The sequence below is a fragment of the Elephas maximus genome, chromosome 26 (assembly GCF_024166365.1).
Source record: "Elephas maximus indicus isolate mEleMax1 chromosome 26, mEleMax1 primary haplotype, whole genome shotgun sequence".
In the NCBI taxonomy this organism is placed as follows: domain Eukaryota; kingdom Metazoa; phylum Chordata; class Mammalia; order Proboscidea; family Elephantidae; genus Elephas; species Elephas maximus.
Window position 1 is genome coordinate 11,126,496 of NC_064844.1, and position 25,912 is coordinate 11,152,407.

Below are 25,912 nucleotides of genomic sequence, written 5' to 3' on the forward strand. Positions count from 1 at the left end.
CAATGACAGATGAGAAATTTCTGTGAACAATTTGAAATCCTACAAAAGGACTATGTAATGAATACAAATTAACAGTAGTTTTGCCATAATACACAATTACTAAAGGATAAGTAGACTATTGGCAGTTTCTGTGGTTTGTCCTTTGATCCATTTTGGATTCTCAAGTGGTCTGAGTTGCATCTTCTTAGTGTCTCATGACGTTGAACTATTGCTAAACTTCCCTTTAAGAACATAAAATTTGAGACTCTTTTAAGAAATTATTTCCTGCATATTAATTTTGTAACAGAATTTCAGGTAAGGAATGTTGAAATCATGAGTTTTTTTCATATTTGTTTTCTTTTTTGGATATTAATTCTTTCAATCCCACCTAGCAAAATTTTTTGAGCCCTTCCTAGGTTCAGGGCATTAAGCAGTCAACAGGTCAAAATTATGATACTTACATTTTAATCTCAGGAAATAGATATTAAAGGAAAAAAAAAAGGTATATAGTATATCAACTGGTGATAAGTGAGGTGAGAAACATAAAGCAATGGAAATGCATGGATGAAGAAAGGAGGTGTGATTTTTACATGGCGTAGCAGAGAAGACCTTCATTGATAATATGACATTTGAGAAGAAACCTGAAAGGTTACTCAATATATGTTCAATTCTTTGGGTTCTTAAGAGAAATGTTTTTTTCCTTTCTACCCCCAGTGGTCCCAGTCTAATCTGGGTGTCCCTCAGCATCTCATTTTTGCATTATGGTATTCCTCTCTCACCTTCTCCAGCTTATATAAAACTTGTTGCCATCAAGTCGATTCTGACTCAGCGACCCTATAGAACAGAGAACTTCCCCATAGGGTTTCCAAGAAGCAGCTGGTGGACTCAAACTGCCACCTTTTGGTTAGCAGCTGAGTTCTTAACCACTGCTCCACCAGAGCCCCCCAAGCTTATACAGCAATCTAAAATATTTTCATCATGGGATGCCTTTGCTCAGAAATATGCCATGATTCCCCATTGTCTAGACTTCCCAATATTATTTTCATAATTTTTAAGAGCCCTATTTATTCAGTAATTTCATGTATAAGCCATATTCCAGCCAGTAGGTCTATCCACCCTGCCTTGGGTAAGCCCTGCTCATTTCCACTCACATACTCTTACTTATCCATCCCTCCCACCTGAAATGACTTCACTTTTCTAAATTTTTTTTTTTTCTGAAACCCTAGGGTTTAGATAGTGACATTACATTTTTATTATTAAGTAAAGTAAACCTGATTTAGAACTGATAATCTGATGGCACAGTGGTTAAGATCTCCAACTACTAACTAAAAGGTCAGCAGTTGAAATCCATCAGACACTCCTTGGAAACCCTGTGGGGCAGTTCTACACTGTCCTATAGGGTTGCTATGAGTTGGAATCAACTCTGCGATGGGTTTTATTTATTTTTTTTGGTTTAATCTCAACCAGAGGCTGGGCCCACATACATACTTATGCTATTAGGACTATTATTCTTAAAGGATGAGGTTTCAGATATTTACTCTTCCACTGCAGAGGTGGAGTGTAGAGTAGGGTGGAATATGGTCAGGATTTGGGTTTTATAGGACTTATAGGATCATATTCATCTTGCATTTGAAATCCATTATTGTCCAACTTGATATCGTGAACACTAGGCATTTAAGGCAGAAGGATTCTATTCATAAGGAGAAGGGGTAAAAGAATATTGGGTACACCACTAGCAGTGCCCCATGCATCTGTCAGTTTTTCGTACTGTTGTGGTTTGCTTGTTGCTCTGATGCTGGAAGCTGTGCCACAGGTATTTCAAATACCAACAGGGTCACCCATGGTGGACAGGTTTCAGCTGAGCTTCCAGACTAAGACAGACTGGGAAGAAGGACCTGGAGGTCTACTTCTGAAAGAATTAGCCAGTGAAAACCTTATGAATCACTGTTATCAAGAGGGACCAGTCCCTGGAGAAGGACATCATACTTGGTAGACAGTCAGCAAAAAAGAGGGAGATCCTCAATGAGATGGATTAAGACAGTGGCTGCAACAATGGGTTTAAGCATAACAACGATTGTGAGAATGGCGTAGGGCCAGGCAGTATTTTGTTCTGTTGTACGTAGGGTCGCTATGAGTTGGAACTGGCTCAACAGCACCTAACAAAAGTTTTTTAGGCTGGTCTGTGCTAACCAAAGAGAAACTGAGGTTCATGAAGGTTAAATTTCTTGTCTGTGGCCATGGAGACATGTTTCTTCCTTTATTTCTTATTGCCTAGTATTGTCTTCATAATATGCACTTTATTCTAGAACACTCAATTCTCTGATTATTTTATGATTTTGTGTTTTATTTACACAACACACTTTCAATTGGTAGCTTCTGTGTCTAGTCCCTTCAGTCAATAAATATTTTTAAAATACCTTCTGTGTTCCTAATATCACAACATTATCTTCTGTATTTCTGATGACACCTAGTACACTTCTGTATTTGTGTTCAGAATGCCTTGTTGGTTGCTTTGATGGGAAAGGCTTTTAGCAAGCTGACATTTATGCTTCTTAAACTGCAGTTCCTACATTTGACTTAATTCTGCCACATATCAAAGGCCCTGTAACATCACCTACATGGGGTTATGCCAAGCAAAAAGGCTGTAAACAAGAACATCAAGCATTTGTATGCTCTTATGTCAACTTGTTTCCTCTGCCTTTCCAAAGATTAACTTTAATATATTAGAAACACCAGCAAAGAGGTCTTTGATATTACCTCTATCCCTTTTCTTTTTTGAAGTTTTTTTGTCCGCCCACGTTGGTAATCTTGTTATTTCACAGGGCCACCCATATACAATAGTATGAACTCCTGAGAAGCAAGAGCCATGTTTTAGTTATCTAGTGTTGCTAAAACACAGATACCACAAGAGGATGGCTTTAACAAGCAGAAATTTATTTTCTCACTGTTTAGGAAGGTAGAAGTCCAAATTCAGGGTACCGATTCTAAGGGAAGGCTTTCTCTGTGAACTCTGGAGCAAGGTCCTTGTTTCTTCAACTTCTGCTTCCTGGCTTCTTGGAGAACTCCATGTGTCTTGACATCTGTCTTACTCAATCTCTGCTCTGCTCCATTGTTTAATGTCTTTTATATCTCAAAAGAGATGGAGTTAACATATGCCCTACACTAATCCTGTCTCATTAACATAACAAAAATAGCTCAATTCCAAATGGGATGATAACCAAAGGCATAGAGGTTAGGATTTACAAGACATATTTTTGGAGAACACAGTTCAATCCATAACATTCTAGTCCTTGCCACATGCAAAACACGTTCACCCCATCACATATTCCCAAAAGTTTTAAATTAACTCCAAGTCGAAAATCTCATTTTCTGAATCATCTAAATCAAATATGGATGAGACTTTAGGTGTATTCCATCCAGGGGCAAAATTCCTCTTCATTTGTGAACCTGTGAAATCTAGACTACAAGTCATCTACTTCTAAAATACAATGATAGAGTAGACACAAGGCAGACATTTCTATTATAAATGGGAGAAATTAAAGGGAAAGAAGGGATAATGGGCACCCATCAAGTCTAAAACCCAGTGGAATAATTTTCATTATCTCTCAAGGCTTAAAAATACTTCTTTCTTCTTTGAAATGACCTGGACAGAAGTCTTGCCCTCCAGACTCTGGATGTTGGCCATGCCATCTGAACCCTGGGTAGAGGCCCCTGGGCCCTGAGCTTCAGCTCTGCCTTCCAGGCCCTCTGGGGTGGCAACTCGGCTCCCTTGGCTTTAGGCAGGCCCATTCTCCTAGTCGATGTGAGTGGTGGCCCCACCTCCTCTGCCCCAGCAAGACTAGTTCCTCTGCTTCTTGGGCATGGCAGTCCCACCCCCTCAGCTTTGGGTATCAGCCCCATCCTTGTGGTACACGTTAATGGTGGCCCCATGCTCCAGAACCGAGTTGGCGAAGAGCTGACTCTTTGAAACCTAGGAGGTTGCATCCCCATCCTTTGAAACCAAGAAGGCCCTGCTTCCTGTGCTCCTTCCAGCAGTTCTGCTGATCACCAGGCTTCTCCAGGGACGGCTTTTCTTTTCTTCGAGGACAACAGATGTAGCTCTGTTGGCCTGTTTCCTGCCTATAGAATTCCAAGAAGCAGGCAGCATTCTTTCCTTTCATTCATTCTCTGTTCCCTTCAGTCTAAGGTGATGGGTTTTCTGCTGTGGTAGTTAGTTAGATCCATCAGTCTTAGGCTTAATCTCATTAACAAAAGACAGATTTAGAAACAAGTCATTTGTGATGTGGGGAGTGCCTGTATATGCAGCAAGGAGAAACCATGTGGTTCCTTTAAGATCTTTGAAATTTCATCAGTCAGATGTTCAAGTTCATCACCTTCCACCAAACATTTGAAGATAATTCAGTCAAGTTCTTTGCCACTGCATAAAAAGCATTGCTCTTCCTCCATTATCCAATCGCATTTATCATTTTCTTTTAAAGCCTCTCCAGAAGCACATTTAACGTCCACATTTCTAGCAACATTCTGTTGCTGGTGCCATATGTATTCTCCTCACTTCTTTCTGAGCCCTGAATTGTCGCAATCTAGGCTTTTACTATTAAGCACCTCAAAACTCTTTCAGCCTCTACCCATTACCCAACTCCAAAACCACTTCCACATTTTAGGTATCTGTTAAAGCAGCACCCCATTTGTCTTAGTTATCTAGTGCTGATATAACAGAAATACCAGAAGAGGTTGGCATATCAGACAAATTCGTTTTCTCAGTTTAGGAAGCTAGCAGTCCAAATTCAGGGCACCAGGTCTAAGGGAAGGCTTTCTGTCTCTTGGCTCTGGAGGAAGATTCTTGTCCCTTTAGCTTCTGCTTCCTGAATCCTTGGAGATCTCCATGTGTCTTGACATTTATTTTACCTGATCTCTGCTCTGCTTCCTTGTTTAAACTCTTTTATGTCTCAAAAGAGATTGACTGAAAGTACAGCCTACACTAATCCCGTCTCATTAACATAACAAATATAATTAATTCCAAAATGGGATTATAACCACAAGCATAGAGATTAGGATTTACAACATCTATTTGGGGAGGATGCAGTTCAATCCGTAACAAGTGTCATTTACCAGTCTTGGTTGGTAGAGAAGTAAGCAGTGGGGCTTTGCAATGCAGCAGAAGGGAGTCCTGGAATTTAATAAACTGCAGCGCAAAGGTCCTCCTCTTAAGACCCATCCCACCATATTTTGCTTGTCATCGTTAAAGTCTTTAATTTTGCAGGCCCTCTGGGACCAGTTTTATCTCAGAAGCATTTCTTCAGTTGTACTTCGTTAAAGATTTGAGTGCTGAGCACGTTGAAATGACAGTGGGATCCTGAGAATTCAAATTAGTGATGTGGACATTTGCTGCAGATGCATGCGTTTTGTGGGCTTTCAGATGCGTGAACAATCAGGATTAAAATCAGCCTGTTGCTTCGGAATGTGGGTCATTTATTTTGGTGACTGTAGTATAATTTTTTAGTATAATTTTAATTATTTATGCCTCTGCTGAACAGTCCTCTGACTAACGCGCCATGGAAAATGTATCACCTCCTTTTATGAGCTGTGTCCGCGTTCAGAAGACTTAACTCCCTGACACGTACTTCACTGAGTCGTCTATATTAGGAAATAATTTCAGTTTGTCTACAAGAACCCTAAATTTGCTTTCCTAAATAGGTGCTATATGAAAAATCGAGTCTGACTCCTTATACATTTGCTATCCTAAACAGAAAGCTTTTGTAGAGGTATTTTCTTCCTGATAAAAGAAAACTATTTACTCTTTAAATACGTATTCTTCTTAACTATACCTCACTGTTAATATTTTTCATCAACATTTGCTTAAACATACTCAAAGGATTAGGTCCTAAAAATAACTTACACATGCATTTTTTATATTAAACAATGAATTTTATAGGAAAACTAAGAACTTTTAGATAAGTGGGAATTTGAGTTTTAGGATAAATTAGTGATAGCCGTATAGAACATCTTGCCAAAATTGAATCCTGGGAAGAATACGATATTCCCCTTTCCTTTCTTTTCTCACTCCTTAGGAACATATGAATCTGTTTTATTTGCCATTCCATAAAAATGTGCTATAATTTTTGGAAACCAAATATATGATACCTTTTTTAAAAAAAAAAATTTTTTTTTTTTTAATTTGTCTTTTTAGGGTTAGGGATGTGAGACACTCACCATCTTCTCTCATACATCATTTGAAAAGGGTTTCAGATAGAAACCATAATTGCCTGCATTTAAGAAATGAAACTGTAATAAAAATCTTTGATAGTTACATTGAAAGTGGTAAGAAAGCATTGCAAATCTCCGTAAGGCCAGCTCCCAAGGGAAACAAATTAGTGTAGAAAACAGAAAAGAGAATAGGCTTAAGATGTATGGATTCTCCATTAAGAAATACAAAGCAGTGGTGTAAAGATGGTGTAGATGGTAGTTGGATGGGACCAAAACTAATCTCAGCTTAAAACATTAACTTCAGCTCAACAACATTTCTAGACCTAATGGGAATCAAGTAATATCTAGAAAATATGGTAGGACTTGTCAGATCTTAAGTAGGCTTGCCCGGTAATTTTCTAGTCAAAACTACAGTAAAAGGTATGCTGTTTCCTGATCACTCAAACTCACTGTGATCAACTGCTATTACAATTGTTTTTTTCTTTTTGTTGGTATCCACTTTATTGAGAAACAATTTATATACAACAAATGGTGCCCAATTGTACGATTTGTTGAATTTTGGTAGTTGTAGACAAATACCACTATGGTTAAGATATAGAATATTTCCATTACTCGCAAAATAGTCCTCATTACCCTTTAGTAATCCATTCCTATATCTTGTCCTGGACCTAGGCAACCTAGTGCCTTTTGTCACTACGGTTTAGTCTCCATTTTTATACAGGAAATTGTACAGCATGGCACGAGGAAACAAAGTAAGTCAGGGGACAACTGGAAGACAGCTAACAACAGTAAAAACAGGACATGAGCTGGAATGTTTTTGTTCTTTCCCTACCACCTATATTTTCCTCTTGGAAGAATGGCTCAGGGACAGAGTAAAAGACACACACACACTGATATCTAGCTCTTTAATGGGAATAAATAATGAATCAGCAGCAGCTTCCTATTTTAATCCCTTCTACCATCTTGTGTTTTTCTACTCCATTGTATCTTATCGGTTCTCATGATCAGCAATTTCTTAGAACGCGTCTTAGAACTGAGAGAGGTCTTAGAGACTTTCAAAATAACTTAGAAAATCCTGACTCTGGGGCATCTGGAAAGTTATGGACTTAAATGCATTTCACAACGGCTTTTGAAAATGATTTTGAATTTCAATGTCTTAGATGAAAGTTCTCCCCACAACAGTCTTTTGTCTTAAATCCACCTTGACCCATTCATTTTGGTGCCTGGCTCTTGAACATAATTAAGGACCATCTCTAGTAAAACGTCTTTATTTTAGGGAAGAGGAAACAGGCTCAAGTGGTGAAGTAACTTGCCTACAATGAAATGACTGGTGAGAGCCATTTCCTCGTAGAGGAGAAATCCAATATTATGAAGCCACACTTTAGTCAACTAGAGCAAAGATTCATTAGAAAAATGCTATCATTTCTGCCCTTTTGAGTCACCCTTTTATTGAATCCCTTACTTAACACCCATAAAATGGCTCATCGTTTTTGGTCATTTAGGCTCAAATATGGTGTGCTGTCTTTCAGCATCGTAAATTACTCTTAAATGTTCTGGCATTTAAGTCTCCTATTAAACTTAGTGAAGGAAAAAGAGAATTATTTACTCTTGTGACAGTTCATCTGTGGTGGGAACGCCACTTAAAGTGAAAAATACCTTGTTTACTGGCTGTTGATGTTAGTTTCTTGATAAACAGTAGTGATAACATTTGATGTGCAGTTCTAAGGTGGGATGGGAGAAACAGCATTGTGATTTCATATTCCTAGGAAGAATAAAATACTGGGAGAAGGCCAGGAAACTCTATTAGTTTCCTAGTCAGGAAAGTTTGCGATTACCTTTTTGAACAATATTGACATAATCTATCTGTATAAACAAAACTGCTATTGCTAGATTTTCTTTCGATTAATTTTAAAATGCAATAAATACAACATTTCTGAAATAATATCCTGTTCTAATGGGTTGAGTAATAGAAAATATTCTTTTTTGGTGAATTTATGTTTTAGTGCTGAAGTAATTTCATATAAGCTTATAATCACATAGGGAGCCCTCTGTTATAATAGCATTAGTGATTTGTACATTAATCTTGATGGACTTAAGTGGTAAATATGTTTCATATTCGATGGCCCTTAAGTTATTATGAAATAAATTTATACAATAAAGTGCTGTCCATATTATTCCGACTGTTTGTCAACAGGACATGTTAATTGAATGCTTCTGCTTCTATGAAAAGCATGTGGGAAGTAGGAGTTACACAGGATACCTGTTGCCATTGAGTTGATTCCCGTTCACAGCGAGCCAATAAGACAGAGTAGAACTGCCCCATAGGGTTTCCAGGGAGCAGCTGGTGGATTTGAACCGCTGATCTTTTGGTAACAGCCAAGCTCTTAACCACTGCACCACGAGGGCTCTTCCATATGGATAATCAGGGTCAAATTTTGCACTGGTTTTAGAGTTGAATTTTTTTTTTTTTTTCCAAAAGCAAAGATCGATTACTGACAATCTCCTCCATTCCATTTCTCAAAATTTGGAGAACAAATCCAGATTTTAATAGATTAAGTGTGGGAAAACCCTGGAGGATGCAAATAGCACCATGAAAATCCTGTTTAATAAATTAATGTATTTTAGTATACCAAGAACTACTCTATAATTTGTGAATATACACCCTGACATTAAATCCCTCTTCCCGTAATTATTAATAGTTTCCTACATAATCAGAGCTGATGCTGTCAATTCACTATAAATAAGAATCCCATAGTAAAGATTTTGATTTATGAGACGTGGGGGCATCTCAGGTATAAAAATGGCTTCTAAAAAGCATCTTTTGGTCCTTCGGTAATTAGGCATTTTACATGAGACAACAAAATCGAATCCTGTATCAAACCCTATAGAAAAGTGTTCTTGTGAGCCTGCCTTCTATAGTAAAGTGCTCAGGAAAATTTTTTTACAAACAGCACATATTTTATTATGAGAAACCCCATGTAGTATTCAAGTAGAATACATTTAACTACAAAATAGTTGTCTTTCTAGGCGTTAATAGTTGCTCTTGTTAGCTGCTGTCGAGTCAACCCCAACTCAGTGTTACGGAGTAGGGTTTTCTTGGCTGTAATCATTTACAGAAGCAGATTGCCAGCCCTTTTTTCCATGGTGCTGCTGAGTGGGCTTGAACCACCAACCTTTAGGTTAATAGTCAAGCAGGAACAGTTTGTGCCAATAAGACTGCCAAGAGTAAATGCCAAGAGTTTCAAGTAATGCATTTATCTACTTGAATTTTATAGATATTTGCAGGCACATTTAGAAACATGTGTCGGTTGGGTCCTCTGGGTGTCAGATTCTGAGAAGTAAATAGAGGTGCGAAAAGCTTACTGAGGGTAGGATCTGTGAATGAAGGGAAAGGAAGCAGGATAGGACTGGGAGAGCCTCAGATCATACACAAATCTAACAATCTCTAAGCCAACCCAGTGGGGATCTCTGGAGCAAAACTGCCTATTAGAGGAGTTTCTGGTGGGTAGAAATGGCCAGCCCCAGGAGCCACCTCTGTGCTGCCCAGGGGAGCATGGTCTCAGCAGAGCCTGGAAGTGCTAATATTTGGGGGCTCTCAGGTAACTGCACTCGTTGCAGCTGAATAGCAAGCTGTTTGTTTAAAGAGAACCCGAGTGGCACATGGCAAATGGCATAGTGCTACAGTATGTAATATGTGATGACATACATGTTTATGGAATAAATATATGTATATATACACTATGTCATAATACTCATATGATTTGCAATGATATCTCAGACTCAAGAGATTTTTTTTTCCTAATTCATAAATTTTACCCACTATTTAAGAATTCGATGTCAAGGTCATTTTGAAAGATCAAACAATTGCAACTCTGAGGCTAATGCCCAATGTGAAGTTCAGACTGATTAGATGGCTCAGCACTCTTATTTTTGTAAGACCACCAAATAAATCTTGCAGGAGACCACACTGTATTCTTAATGGGAAAAACATTCAAGGTTTTGAGGGTTTAATGAGTTGGTACTTATTACACAGAGTCTGACATTACACTACCTTAGGAGATATTGATCTTTCAGTTCCCAGATGTAATAACGTATCCTGAAAGAAGCAACACAACTTATGTGTGTGTGTGTGTGTATGGCTGCTGACCAAAAGGTTGGCAGTTCAAATCTACTAGGCGCGCCTTGGAAACTCTATGGGGCAGTTCTGTTTGTCCTATAGGGTTGCTACGAGTCAGAGTCAACTCAATGGCAATGGGTTTTTATATACACACACATATATATATAAATATGTATATACACACGTATATATAACATATATATATAAATTGTCTACATTATCTTTACATTTTCAAGACTTCTGCATCGGTGAAGCATGCCTAATCAATGCCATGCTTATTGACAAGACCTTTGCACCAGCTTTTGCGGCATTTTCTTCCCCCAAGTGCTGGCAGGACTCTACAGGATCACTGTGAGTCAGAATCGACTCGATGGCAGTGGGTTCGGTTTTTTGATTTGGTTTCCTAGCTTCAGAGCCCTGTTGGCGCAGTGGTTAAGAGCCTTGCTGCTAACCAAAAGTTTGACAGTTTGAACCCACTAGCCGCTCCTTGGAAACCCTATGGGGCAGTTTTACTCTGTCCTATAAGATCGCTATGAGTGGAAATCAACTTGACAGCAAGGTTTTTTTTTCCTGTCTTCACCCTAATCTCTGTTCAAATGTCATCTTCCCTCTCCATCGGATCTGAAATAGTAGCCTTTATCGTTATCTACTCCCTTGATTGTTTTTCTGCATAATAGTTACCCCTACCTGGTTTTTGGGTACCTACCATTAGGAAATCCTGGTGGTGCAGTGGTTAAGTGCTACGGCTGCTGACCAAGAGGTCAGCAGTTCGAATCCGCCAGCCGCTCCTTGGAAGCTCTGTGGGGCAGTTCTACTCTGTCCTATAGGGTTGCTATAAGTCAGAATCGACTCGACGACAGTGGGTTTTGGACCTGCCATTACCTTATATAGCTATTTATTTGTTTCGCCCCACAGTATTGCATAAGGACAGGAATTTTGTGTGTATTGTACAGTTTCACCCTCAGCACCAATAACAATGCATGGCATATATAGTAGGCACTCAAAAAATAGTCACTGAATTAATGGATAGATGAATGATAGAGGCAGACATGAAATGTGATGACAAGTCTCTGCTCCTGAAAAACACAACTTCGCCTGTGTAAAGGCAGGAGTTTCCCCTGATCTGGGCCTGTGGTGTAGCCTAAGTTCAGGAGAAACTGTACTATCAAGCAGGAAAAGGTTTTTTTTCCCCTAATAATATACTTAGGTTAGGAAGATAAGTTAGAGAGAAAAGATTTTTTTTTTTAATCAACCCAGACATGTGATTTCATTAAAGCCGTAAGTAATGATTTTAATCAACCATTGCTTCAACTAATGACTTGTTAATTTTTTTAGAAATCTCTGCATCTTCAACGTTTGGGAATCTTTCAAACTGGATAGTTCTTAGCAAGGTCAGTGAGAGTCACAAGCAGCTTTCTGTCAGTGTACACCATCCAGCCTTTGTACACACTGAGCAGTAAAGACAGCTGATTCATTCGCGCCCGCCATAAAGTGAAGAACACACAGCCAGATGTGGCCTTTGCAGCTGACCAGGTGTCCTGTGCTTTATGGTCAGTCTGGTGATTATGAAGCGTCCCGTCAATAATGCTAAAGTTAGTGTTGATTTCAACTGGCCACTTTTCTATTTCTTTTACAGCAGAGACACAGGTGAGGCTTTCTTCCATTGTCATCATATCATGGTTCTCTTGGCCTACTCTGTTTGCTGTTGAAAGCTGGAAGTATGGATCTTTCAATAAGTCACTAATATTTTCTCTAATCGATCAATAGGTATTGATAGACTGTTTCCCTGGCTGGAAGGTTGGACCTCAGGGAGGCTATAGAATATTTTTTTTTTCTCCAGAACTAGAAATCTAAGCCTCTGAAGGATGAGATATTTACCACATATATATATGTTCAGTGTATTCCCTAGACTGGCAAAAGAATATGTGAATTTTGAAATACTTGGATAAGGCTTTAAAGAACTGCTCTCTAATTTTTTTCATTTTGCAGTAAAGTTTTAAAGCAGTGATAACAATGTAAAGGAATGTAATTATCAGTTTGTGTTGTGTGTAAAAGTTTTGTGTATCACACAGTAAAACAAAAATCCGGTACCATTCGTCACTAAGGCAGTGATATCTAGATGTATCCTTCCAGTATGGGGCTGTTATAAGGTGGTAGGGTGACAATTAAGGACATTTCCAGTGAAACATTTTGTTTCTGATTTTTGATATAGTTGTTCATGATAAATGGCAGAAATTGTTTTCTACAGATGCTGTCTTGGGAAGGACCAGACATTCTGATTACGGTAATTACACCCACACTAGCGTAGACCAACAAAAGAGAGGATATGTTTGACCTGAGCTTTGAAACATGGGTGAGTTGTAAATATCATTAAAGAGTAGCTAAGGACAAGAATGACCTGACAAAGCATACTAACAATACACGTTTCCAAAAATACCTAGGTTAAACTCTGAAATGAAGGACGAATTCTTCAAATGGCCACCGTTAAATTGAAAAAGTCATTTTTCATTCTTTTATTTCATCTTCCTCTTTCAATAGATGATGTAGCTAATAGTCCTATATGCTACATGTGTTCAGGGCTTGGTTCCTAAAAGCCTGAACCGAAAAACCTAACCCACTGTCATCGAGTCGATTTGGACTCATAGAGACCCTATAAGACAGAGTAGAACTGCCCCATAGAGTTTCCAAAGCTGTAAAACTTTATGGAAGCAGACTGCCACGTCTTTTTCCTGCAGAGCAGCTGGTGGGTTTGAACCACTGACCTTTCAGTTAGCAGCCAAGCGTGTAACCACTGAGGTAGTGTCCTTTCTAAGTTCTGTGAAGTACAGTGATACACAATTTTTTTTTTTTTTAAGGTTAGAGACTAATTCATCACTTTTTGCCTTAAATTCCAATTAATGTTACCGTAGACCTGCATGCCTCCCTAAATAGCAAAATCAGACAGTAAACACACTTTTGAGAGTTAGAGGACATGCAGTACTGAAGATGAGGAGGCGTTATAGTTACTGCCAAGTGCAGAGCTCTGCCGGCACACACTTCAGTGCTTGAGTTAAAACTAAAAAACCTCTGTATTAAAGTGAAATCCGAAGGTCATATTAGGACCATACAAATAGTTAAGAAGCTGTTAACATGCAGCAGTATACAAAAATTTAAAATACTTATAAATTAGATTTATTCCCAAAATGCTACATATTTAGGAAAAAATGCTTTTATGAATTATTGCAAAGCCATTCATAGAAAAGACAAATAGTTCAGAAGGAATCACTTGGCATGATCTGCTAAATGCTGTTTTTTTCCAAGTGTGTGTTATATGTTGAATGGGACTAAGTTACCCTGATGAGTACTTTATAACTTCTATTAGTATTTATAAAGTTTTTAATATTTATAATTTTCTAAAGCTTGTTGAAAATAAAATATTAGGAAAAAGTTAATGATGCAAAGTCTCATTTTATATTTAAATGAAAAGTTATTACTATAAGAAGGGTTTTTTTTAGCTCTATGTTTATTATATAAATTACTTTATTCTTAATCCAAATACAGCATATACTATTATATAAAATAGCTTTGAATGTTACATTACTGTTTATTTCTGAAAAGAATGTACAGGTTGCATCGTAGTCTTTTCCCATTTTGAATTTGAGGTTAAATAAATACATTTGGAAAGGAAGCTCCTGCCAGGAATTGTGTTTCATTTGTTTTGATGGAAGACAATTTGTTTTTACTTTGCATGAAGTTCAGGGATGTTTATTGCGCATTTGCGATATGCGTAGAAGTCAGTGACAGGTGGAGTGAGAGCTGCTGAAGAAACCAAGACATGGTTACTGTCTATAAGCAACTGAACATATCAACATGCAAGTGTGGATAAAAACCACAGGAACAAAGTGCTTGGGTGTTCTGAAGAGCCGAGAGAGCGCCTTTCATCAGAGAGGCAGTCAAAGAGACCTTATAAAAGAGGGCACATCTGATATAAGCCAATTTGAAGCCCTGGTGGGATTTTAAATACATTAGAGAGTAGTTGAGGGCACATAAGAGTTCTCAATGCTAAAGTTATCTTAGTTTTGACAAAGTTAAAGTTCTCTCTGAGTCTCATTTCTAGATTATCCTTGTTTACTGAAAGAGAGAAAATGATCAAATTTTGACTAAATACAATGAAAGTCTTAGATACTGTGCTAAGATTAGACGTATTTTTTTGGGTGCTAGTAGTTTGTAAAGGAGGATTCCATTTAAATGCATTATAACCTGGTATCTCCAATCAACAGGGTGCCTTTCTATGTTGTAACAACATAGATAAAACAGGAAAGCAAATTCTTACAACAGGTAGTTATCAAATCCGTCAGGTCAAGAGAAGCCATTTCTTAATCAGAGACAGTGTGTAAGTAGTGATTTGTGCTAATCATCTTATGAAAATTAAATAAGAGTTAAGCCACAGAATTAAAAGAGATTACCTGTATTATTGTTCTGATTTTGTGTGATTATCGAGAGTACATTGTTTCAGCAATTACGAACCTGCTGTTGTCAAAACAAAATTTGGTATAAAATGCAAGGAATATTGTACTTTTTTTCTGAAGCTAATAATGGATTATAATTATTGTGCTTTGAGATTTTTCTGCAGAAAGAGAGAGAGGAAGGAAGAAAGGAAGGAAGGGAGAGATGGAGAGAGGGAAGGGGGGACAAGAAAGAGAGGGAAGGCGGGGAGGGAGGGAGGAAGGAGGAGAAATTATCTAGTCTGTGTTTTAACTGTTTTAGTTACTTGGCTACTTTTTGTGTGTGTGCGTGCCTAAGGGAAAAGTTTACAAATTAAGTCAGTCTCGCAAACAAAAACTTATATACACCTTACTATGTACTCCTAGTTTCCCTCCCCCTAATGAGACAGCACACTCCTTCTCTTCATTCTCTATTTTCGTGTCCATTCAGCCAGCTTCTGACCCTCTCTGCCCTCTCATCTCCCATCCAGACAGGAGATGCCAACATAGTCTCGTGTGTCTACTTGATCCAAGAAGCTATCTCTTCACCAGTATCATTTTCTGTCCCATAGTCCAGTCCAATCTCTGTCTGAAGAGTTGGCTTTGGGAATGGTTCCTGTCTTGGGCTAACAGAATGTCTGGGGACCATGACCTCCAGGGTCCTTCTAGTCTCAGTCAGACCACTAAACCTGGTCTTTTTATGAGAATTTGGGGTCTGCATCCCACTGCTCTCCTGCTCCCTGAGGGTTCTCTGTTGTGTTCCCTGTCAGGACAGTCATTGGTTGTAGCCGGGCATCTAGCTCTTCTGGTCTCAGGCAGATGTAGCCTCTGGTTAATGTGGTCCTTTCTGTCTCTTGGGCTCATAATTACCTGTGTCATTGTTGTTCTTCATTCTTATTTGATCCAGGTGGTTTGAGACCAATTGATGCATCTTACATGGCTGCTAACTAGCGTTTAAGACCCCAGATGTTACTTGGCTACTTTTGTAGTCTTCCCTCCCACTTTATTTCCTTTAGTTCTAATCCCCCCACCCTTTCTTTATCTTTTAATCCTTTGGGGACCCAATTATTTCCTGCTTTGAATTTTTCTGATACCTTCATTTTGTTTATACCATGTGTTTTCATTAATAGAACAGTCTGAATCATTGACTGTGTCTAAATTTTTGGTAGGTAAGATTTTTTTTCTTGTCTCCTCCCACAAACCTACCCTAAGTATTTAGTGGTACATATGAAATACCACTAATTATGCCCCAGAGTCCCCACTGGGGTCTATTGGTACATAAGGTATAACAAATAAAAATGTTCAGAGTTTCTATTTTTCCTACCTGAAATTCGGAGACTTCATACGATACCCTGAAAAAACAGTAATTTGTGGGGTGCACTCATTTCTTTGGTTTCAAACTGTCATAAAAGCCCATGCTTTGCAGAGCACGTGCTGTCAGTGGTACAGCAGCTTCCCAATAAACCTCAGAGGCTGAAAAACTTCATGGTTGCTATAGGTACCGCTGGGTATGAAAGGGTTAATAATACCGTCAGAGCCCTGGGCTGCCTTTTCCCTGCCAAAGGAGAATCAGAGAAGATCCGGAACTTGGGGATCCTGAATCTCAGCCTTTCCTGACTGAATCTTATGGACTTCCCTCCTTCCAGCCGGTACATTCTTTTTCTGTCTCAGCCATTCCTTGTTATTTTTTTACAATTTCTAAGGATTTAAAAAAAATGAGTGGAGTAACATTCACCTCATGATTTATACTTCCAGAAAGGGCTGAGGCAGTTTTGACTGTTGCAAGGAACAGAAATACAAAGGCAATCGTAAGATAATGGAGTCTGGGGTGGGGCAAACCGTCAGCACACTCAGCTGCGAACTGAAAGGTTGGAGGTTCCAGCCTACCCAGAGGTGCCTTGGAAGAAAGGCCTAGTAGCCTACTTCCGAAAAATCAGCCGTTGAAACAGTATGGCACACAGTTGTACTGTGACACACGGGGTTGCTGTGAGTCAGTCAACTCAGTGGCAACTGGTTTACTTTATAAGATAGTACTTTGTCCTTCTGGTTTATTCTGCCGATTTCATTTAAGGCTATTCTATCTTTTCTCCCAGTCTCCTCCACCACCATCCTGGTCTTAAAAGATTGAGAAGGCAGACATTGTTTCTCAGTGTAGGGATGGTGACCAGTAGAAATCTTACTGGCCAAATGAAAATAAAAATACCATTGGTCATATATGACCTAGTCGTGTTCACTGTCTCATTAAAAGGAATACTCTTGTGTTTTCCAGAGAGGAAGGGTAAAGTTTAAGAATTAACTATTTTAAAATTTGTGAGACTCTTGGTGGCAGTTACTTTGATGTCCAACTAAACTTTGAGCTTAAAGTAAAAGATGTAATTTTGGAGCCCTTTGAGTCTGCACGTTAACACCCAAACACTCCATCCTACACAGTAAGTTTTATACTGTCACTCATCAAGGGCATGAATTTAATGAATGAAACACAAAGGTAGAATTAAATACACTATGCAGTTGGAAACCCTGGTAGTGTAGTGCTTGAGGGCAATGGCTGCTTATCAAAAAGTTGTCAGTTCAAATCCACCAGGCACTCCTTGGAAACTCTATGAGGCTGTTCTACTCTGTCCTATAGGGTCCCTATTAGTTGGAACCAACTCGACGGCAACCAGTTTGGTTTTATACAGTTACTGATTGTTAAGAGGACACTTACGCAAATTGCAAGCTCAAAGATGTGATATTGTTTGACAGAGTTTTGATACAATACCAAAATGGTATCTGATCATCTTCATTTGTAGATCGTGTAGGACTAAAGTTGAGCCATTAAAATGGTTCGAGCCGTTTTCTCAAAGCTTCTAATATTTCAGATTTCTACCCCACTCTGAGAATTGTAGCACCAGTTATCTACTTTTTAGAACATGGGAATATTTCTAAACAGCAGGAGCTGCTTGCCATTCTGAGCATTCACAAGTCCTGCCAACTTTCCCAGTAAAATAGCAATCAATAACCTATCAGATACCTGTGTTTAAGTGCTTCATTTTTATGTAAAGTTTGGCAATTTCAGAAAATTAAATTGTTTATTTTGCCAGAAAAATATGTCCTAACAGGTGGCTATTACCACTAACTGTATAAGACGTGTTCATTAAAAATCTCTATTTTCTAGCATAGTCTTTACCCCAGTTTTAGCATATTCGGAAAATTCCATACATTCAACTGACTAATTCTCTTTGTTGAGGAAGGGTACACTTAAATACATAAGGGCAATGACGTATGTTTTGGAGGAACACATATTTGTGAATTGACGATTCAGGAATAACCCTGTTTTATTTCTTTGGATTTTTCTAGAATCAGTAAGATAAAAACTGTGTCCTTAAAGGACATTTCAAACTTGCCAGGCAGAATATGAGCAAATTTCTCCTGACTGTTGAGCAGGCTTGCCGTTTCTTAGAGGGACATATTGTCTGCTTCGCACAAACACTCCCACCCAGCCACCCAAATGACATAGTTTTTAATAATATAATTTGTTTCTAAGCAGCAAATAACTTCCCTTGGGCCTTCAAAGGCACAGGTATAAGTGCTATTTTGTTTGTAATTCTCTACATCTCAAACCTTGAGCTTTTTTCTTATTTATTACCTGTGTAGCAATGTCTAAGGAGCTCCAGTAGTACAGGAGTTTACAAGTGCTTGTCAGCTAACGGAAAGATCAGCTGTTCGAATCCAGCAGCCACTCCACAGGAGAAAGACGTGGCAATCTGCTTCCATAAAGAAACACTGTGGGGCAGTTCTACTCTCACCTTCAGGGTTGCTGGGAGTCAGAATTGACTTGAGTGGGTTTGGGTATAAAATTTCTTGTGTGCCAAAAGATTGATTTTCTTTGTTTTTTAAATTAGGAGCATTTATTTAACTAGAACCTTGTGTGTTGTTGAAAACAATAAAACGTGGACCAGACATTTTTCCAGAGCTTTTTTCCAGCCCTCATTTTATTTGCCTTTTCAGCAAGAACTCATTGTACCAAATTTGACCACATTCGTTCAGGAAAATTTAATGAGTTTCCATCTTTATTTTTCTATCACCTCTCTCCCTTTCATTCTTTTCCTTTTTATGAGCTTTTATTTTTAGTACAAATTATCTAGCCATTCGTAAAAGTATTTGGGTAAACACCTTTATATGTGGCTTCTCATTAATTAAGTCAGCAGTAGAGGTTATCCCCCCAGAATACTACTTAAAAGGAAGTAGAAAAAGGGTTTTACTGGTCTATAAAGTGATCAAATAAAAACCTCTGTATTGGTTAAAACCCAAACCAAAAGCTTTTTCCAAACCAAATTACAGAGTTCTTTATACTTATTCTGTGGGTTTGAATTCCCTTAGATATTTTATGTTTTATTTTCCCCTTCAAAGAGTTATTTGGGGAGAGACACTTGTCTATAATGCACTTTTAACTCCAGTCTCTTTAGACCAAACTAACTGGTATAGACAAAATGCATCAAATACAGAACCACGTGCAATTTAGACGTTCTGGGCAGAAAGACATCCATCAAGTCATCTAAGAGTTCCTAATGCAGATTATTTTCTATTCTCACCACAAACTTGTTTAAACAGAATACATTCTGTATTTTTTTGGCATGGGGTCCTCCATGGGAATTGTTAACGACGCTCACTGTTAGTTTCAGCGGTTACGTTCTGCAAGTCTCCTGGGACAACTTCGTTTTCACGTTTTCGTTCAGTAGTGTCAGAGTTTTGTGTGCTTTGAGACTAAGAGGATTTATTATGGAACCTTTCACCTGGGGTGATCATCACCCTTTGATTAGTTTCCTCTGTCAGACATCAAATAATTGTTGAAAATAAACAGATAGGAACAAGTGTTGCGTTTTTAATTATGTTCAGAATAAGAATACCGGCAAAGCTAGCATCACAGGTATTTTCATTTTTGGTAATTCATGGTTACCAAGCTTAACTTGGAACACTTCATTTCAATTTTAAACATGTGTATTTAAGATATAACTTTCTTGCCTGATAATAAATGAGCCATTGATTATATTTCATAATGTCTGTGTATTAGGATGTCACAGCAGACCAGAAAAGATGGTACATACTGTCACATCTAGGATGATAGATTTTATAAAACTCTGCTGCATAAAGATGAGCCCTTTTGTGCTACCTTGCAAGGTTGCTATAGTTACACAGTGTTGCTTCCTGGGAATTTCACTTTTCTCAGTAATATTAGATGCTGAACCCAAAGTCTCACTTTATAGCATTCTTAAATCTCCCGTTTGAAAATAACCTCCTTTGTAAGAAATTCTGAATTATTTTATAGTCTTCCTTTTTCTTCTTTCCACAAATAAATTATTTTGGACAAAGCTGAGAACAGAAACACTGAATATATGTTTTCCTTCCAGACACTGAACATAGGAATTTCAGACCCTCAGCCCCACATTGCGATTTTTCACTTGACAAAGAAAAAATATATATATATTATTATGCTTTTAAAAGGCAATGTGGTCTTAGTTGGAAAACCCTATTTAATGAATACTCTTAAAGCCCATGATGAACCCTGGTGGGACTGTTGTTAAGCGCTCAGCTGCTAGCCAAATGGCCGGAACTTTGAACCCACCAGCTGCTCCATGGGAGAAAGATGTGGCAGTCTGCTTCTGTAAAGATTACAGTCTTGGAAACCCTATAAGGCAATTCTACTCTGTCCTATAGGGTCGCTACGAATCAGATTCAACTTGACAGCAATGAGTTTGGTTTTTGGTTTTACTAAAGGCCATGGATTTGTATTTGTTAGTTCAGCTTAGTTTCAGGCAGGATTGTGGGTATAGTGAGTTTCAAACTATCATGTAATTTCATGTTTTCATGAGATATTGCTATATTATCATTGAAAGATGTAGTGATCTTGGAAACAATAGTTCAGATTCAGCTCCTGGAGGCCACAATTCTGAATACTGGGGCTCTAAGGCATGAATGTTGTCCCTGGGTGGTACAAATGGTTAACATGCTAAGTTGCTAACTGAAAGGTTGGAAGTTCAAGTCCACCCAGAGGCCCCTTGGAAGAAAGGCCTGGTGATCCACTTCAGACAAATCAGAGATTAAAAACCCCGTGGAGCTGTTCTTCTCTGACACATATGGGGCTGCTATGAGTTGGAGAAGACTGTATGCCAACTGGTCCTGGTAATGTGTGAATGCTTGTTTCTGCCTTCTGCCTAGTCTGGTTTCCACTCGGTATACAGGGAAAAGGAAAGACCTTCCTCACATTCAGGGTATTTACACTGCTTTTGAAGAGGAAAATAAATTTTAATCTAGTAACCATATCAAAACATTTATGTATTTTACATTGTATTGCAATCTCATTGTGCTGTCTACAACAGAGTAAATTCCTTGCCAGTTCTTTTTTTCTTTTCTTTTTTTGGTTCTTTAGGGTTGTGTTTTTCCCATCTTCCTATCTCTCCACGGTGTCCTCTTGGTCCCTTACATTTAGAATGTGCTAAAAAGAAATCCCACAAATAACGCAAACACCACTGAGCTAAGAGATGTTGGTGAGCCATCTACGCATGACACCACGTCGTAGTTACGATTGCTAATTGCTGACATATATTGAGCAAAGTATCTGCAGTATCTCATTAAATTATTTAATCATCAGTTACCTTATGAAGTAGGCCCCATGTCATGGTATATTAAAATTATGTGTATTTCACAAATGTGGAACCTGAGATTAAGAGATGTTAAATGATTTACGCAGAGAGATGGATTCGAAGGTCCTTCCACAAGTTCATCTTAAGTCTTCTTTGGGTGCCGTTATATGTTTGTGGGCATAGGAAAATTTGAATCAGTAGAAATTAGTACAGATTTGAGATCAATCAGAATTAGATTAATGCGGCTTTGATTGACAGGTTTTTGAGAAAATAGCATTTACCATACAATAAGTCAACGTGTATCTATTGTATAAAGTAGGAATCTGTTCTTATCGGGTTTTTTAATCTTTTTTTTTAATACCCTTTTGATTTCTAAATTCTGCCAGCTGCAGAATTCTAAGCTCGTTCAAACTGCAGCCTTATTTCTTCATAAGTTTTAAACAATATATTTTTGTACTTTGTATTTATCTTTTTATTTTTACTTTTTTTAAGTATAATATTCAAACAGAAAGGTGAAACTATAGTTAAGCATATAGTTTGATGAATTGTCACAAATGATTACACCCATGTCTTTTGTAAGAAGCCTAACATTTCAGCACCCAAGAAATGCTCCTTCCAAGGGCTCCCTTCCAGGCTGCAGCCACTGCACCCCTTAAAGTAACCACCATCCTTGCTTCTAACAAAGTAGACTAATTTTGTCTGATTTCATATTTTATAAAAATGGAATCATCACAATATGTACGCTTTTGTTTCTAGATATCTTCCATTAAACAGCATGTTGTAAATTGTCATTGGTGTACAGTATTCCATAGTTTAGCTATAACACAGTTGGTTTATCCATGCCTTTGTTGATGGACATTTAGGTAGCGTCTAATTTAGGGTTATAATGAACCTTGCTTCTGCCATCGTTTTTCTTTTCTGTGTATGCCTGGAAGTTTGGGGTCAGCTTTAGTAATTTCTGCCTTTTACCAAGTGGTTGTACCAATTTACACTCCCAGCAACAGGGCATGAGATTTCCAACCGTTCTCCCTCCTTGACAGTATGTCTTTTTCATTTTAGCCATTCAGGTGGATGAGTAGTCATATTTCATTGTAATTTTAATTGACATTTCCTTGTTTACTAAATAAGGGAGAAGAGATGGAAGCTGTCTGCTTCCATAAAGATTTACAGCTTTGGAAACCCTATAGGGCAGTTTTACTCTGCCCTATAGGGTCACTAGGAGTCAGAGTCGGCTCGATGGCAATGGATTTTTTGGTTTGATTTTTTTTTTTTAATTGACTAATGGAGTTGAATATTCAATGTTTCCTTATTTTTTCACTGGCTATTTTAATATCTACTTTAATCTAGTTAAGTTTTTTTTTTTGTTCGTATTTCTATTTTATTCAGTATTTTTTACTGATTTATAAGACTATTTTACATATTCTGGATCTTAGTTACAATATGTTTTGTAAAAATCTCTTCCCACTCTGTCCTTTTCAGACTCTTAAGATTACATTTCAATGATCATAATTTCTTAATATTAAGATCATTATATTATTATTTCCTTCTTTTATAGTTAAAGCTTTTTGTCCTGTTTTAAAAATCTTTGCATATTCAAGGTTGTAAAGATGTTTCCGTATTTTTTTTTTAAAATATAGATGTGTGTAGATGTATGTGAATTCTTTAAATATATGTACCTATGAAGACATACACCTTTCTGAAAGGTGAGATGATTTTATCTACACACACACACAAATGTTTCCATATGAATATTCAATTGATGCAGCACTTTTGTTGAAAAAAGTTACCATGTGGCTAGATCTTGCCGATGGAGAAAGTGATGTGTGTCATCTTTGGGCTAAGGCAATTAAGAGTTATTATGTCTTCCCCTTTCTTTTTACTTCTCTCCTTCTTTGTTCTTACCAGCCAAATGCATATGGTCAAGCAGAGGATTCCAAGGGCCTAGAATATGGTGGGGCCATTAGTTGGAAGGAAATAGGATATTTGAATTATAGCCTCACACCCACCACCAGTACATCCTCACAACCTTCATGTGCCTGTCATATAAGTGGAAAAATAAAACTTGCGTGCGTTAAGCCACTGAGTTTTGTAATTGATGGTTATAGCAGTTGGTGTATTCTAATTAGCACATTGTGAACAAAACAGAAGTCAACTTTCTGTGAGAGAATTTTATTTGTATTAAGATTTGTATACTGAAAGGAATATGTGATTAGCCTTTTTTTTTATGGTTGAGAAATGAGGAATGATATTCCTGTTGTTATAGATAGTAGACACCTATAGCTAAAACATCAAACCCATTGCCTTCCAGTCGATTCTGATTCATAGGGACTCTATAGGACAGAGTAGAATTACCCCATAGGGTTTCCAAGGAGTGGCTGGTGGATTTGAACTGCTCAACTTTTGGTTAGCAGCTGAGACCTATAGGAATTAAAAAATATGTTGCTTAGAGGGAAACTTTCTTAATAGGATTAAAAATATATATATTTACCAACATAAGTTCATTCAAATTCTAATACTCTGTTACAAACTAATTTTTACGTAGATACTATGTTTTAACTCGTACTTCAGCGTCTTACAGTGCTAATGAAGGCTTTTACACTTCTCCCTTGGGATTTCCCCTCTTAAAGGGTCTGTGGTTTTTCTTAGCTCTTGTCTTGTTTTTCATAGATAAAGCAGTTGCCATCGAGTAGATTACAATTCATACCAACCGCATGTGTGTCAGTGTAGACCTGTGCTTCACAGGGCTTTCAGAGGCTGATTTTTTTTTGTTTGGGGGAAGTATATTGCCACACCTTTCTTCCAAGGTGCATCTGGGTACACTCGAACCTTCAGCCTTTTGGTTAACAGCAGCCAACTGCATTAACCATTTGCACAACACAGGGACTCCTTTAGATAGATGGATGCATGGATGGATAGATAGATTTTTTTTTAGAAAAAATTTATGTAAGCAAAAGCTTGCGATTTTTCTCAAGTCTCAGTAAGCTAGAAAGTAGAAGATAGTATCCTTGAGATCCATGTATTCATGGGGGAATTGTTTCCTGGCATTTCTCAGAAAATCTTTTTTTTTTTTTCCTTGAATGCCGGATCCCACAAAAAATCACTTGAGGAATCAGAATAACGAGAAAAGCTACTATCATTCTCCTTCAAGGCTTATAAATTAGCCACCAGCGTAGGGATGTCACTGATAGAAAGGACCCCGCTGACGTCAAGTTGAAAGCAAGAGCAGAAAATGTTGACACAAGGAGCAGGTTAAGGCTGACATTTTGAGGAACTGGGACAAGGGCATGGAGAGAAGTCGTGAGGAAGTAATCAGTCAAGTCTTGCTTGTAAATATTGTCATGTTATAAATGCACATTCATTGTCCTGTTGAATCATTGCTGCAGATAAAATAAATATGAATATTAGGACACTTTATACAAATCCTATGAGTGGTGTTCAGAGAAACAAGTTTTGAAAGCACAATACGTCCTTCAGTTTGCCACTGGACGCATGGTTCTGTGTAGTGTCATTAACCTCATCAAGAGATTGGATTTTATGTTATTTGAATACTACCCACGGATGTTTAATGGTGTTTTCCAGTGTTTCAATGTTCACTGTAGACTGTTCACAGTTGTTTGTAAACCCATTAACCCAAAAAAAGAAAAAAAGAAGATGTAGACTAATTTGTAAATGATTTAAAATATGAGTTAGCAAAAACAGTATCATTCTTATCACAAAACTGAAATCAGGGAAGCTAATAAAATGTTCCTTCATCAAAAACGGAAATGAGCTTATAGGAAGCAGCATGGACCCTAATGCCCGACTCGAGCGTGATTCTGGATTTATTCCTAGTAATTCAGCCAATGTCAATGCAAAATTTAAAAAAAAAAAAATCCAGAATATTTTTTCTCAGAACAAAAATCAAAGCTATCAGGTAAGGCAATGAATGGTTGGTGTGTTTCATAAAGTTTCATTTTATGAATGATGACTTTTTAAATATTATCTAGCGATAGGGTTGCTATGAGTCAGAATCAACTCATTGGCAATGAGTTTGGTTTCTTTCTTTTTTTTTTTTTATAGCTGTAGTGTGGCATTTCAATTTGTCAAATCATCTTATGGGTATTTATTTTGTCTCAATGTCCGTTTCTTTTAAAATTTTTCTATTATAAAATGTCCATATCAGCTGGAGAGCTTTTCATTATTAAAATATGTGATCTTGTCACAAGACATTTGTTAATAATAAATCCTGCATTTATTTATCTCTTCTTTTATCTCGTTTTGCTTTTTCAAGAAGGCTCGGAAAATTTTACGTAACCCTATCACCAAACCCTATCACCTCAACGGCAACGGGTTTTTTGATGGGGATCACCAAAAAATAATCCACTATTATTACAGTCACTCATTTTTATTGAAAAGCACATAAAGTGTTAGGAAAAATAAAGAGTAAATTATGGTTTAAGGAATTCCTAAGAAATCCTGTGAATTCCAATTTTTTGTTCCCCAAACCCAAAGCATAGTACTTATTAGGAATTTGGAATACTACACAAGCT

General features: G+C 37.7%; 1 protein-coding gene across 24 annotated transcripts in view; it reads left to right on the forward strand.

Annotated features, from left to right (window-relative positions):
- NRXN1 (neurexin 1) overlaps nucleotides 1-25,912 on the forward strand; it is a 1,236,536-nt gene that overhangs the window by 149,536 nt on the left and 1,061,088 nt on the right. For 2 of the 24 annotated variants that reach the window (XR_007515514.1, XM_049870268.1), the window contains one exon: nucleotides 1-14,946. This exon is cut by the window's left edge. The exons of the other annotated variants lie outside the window; for them this stretch is intronic. The gene's annotated coding sequence lies outside the window, so the exon portion shown is untranslated. Of the gene's footprint in view, nucleotides 14,947-25,912 lie in introns of those variants that run through there. 24 annotated transcript variants of the gene reach the window in all.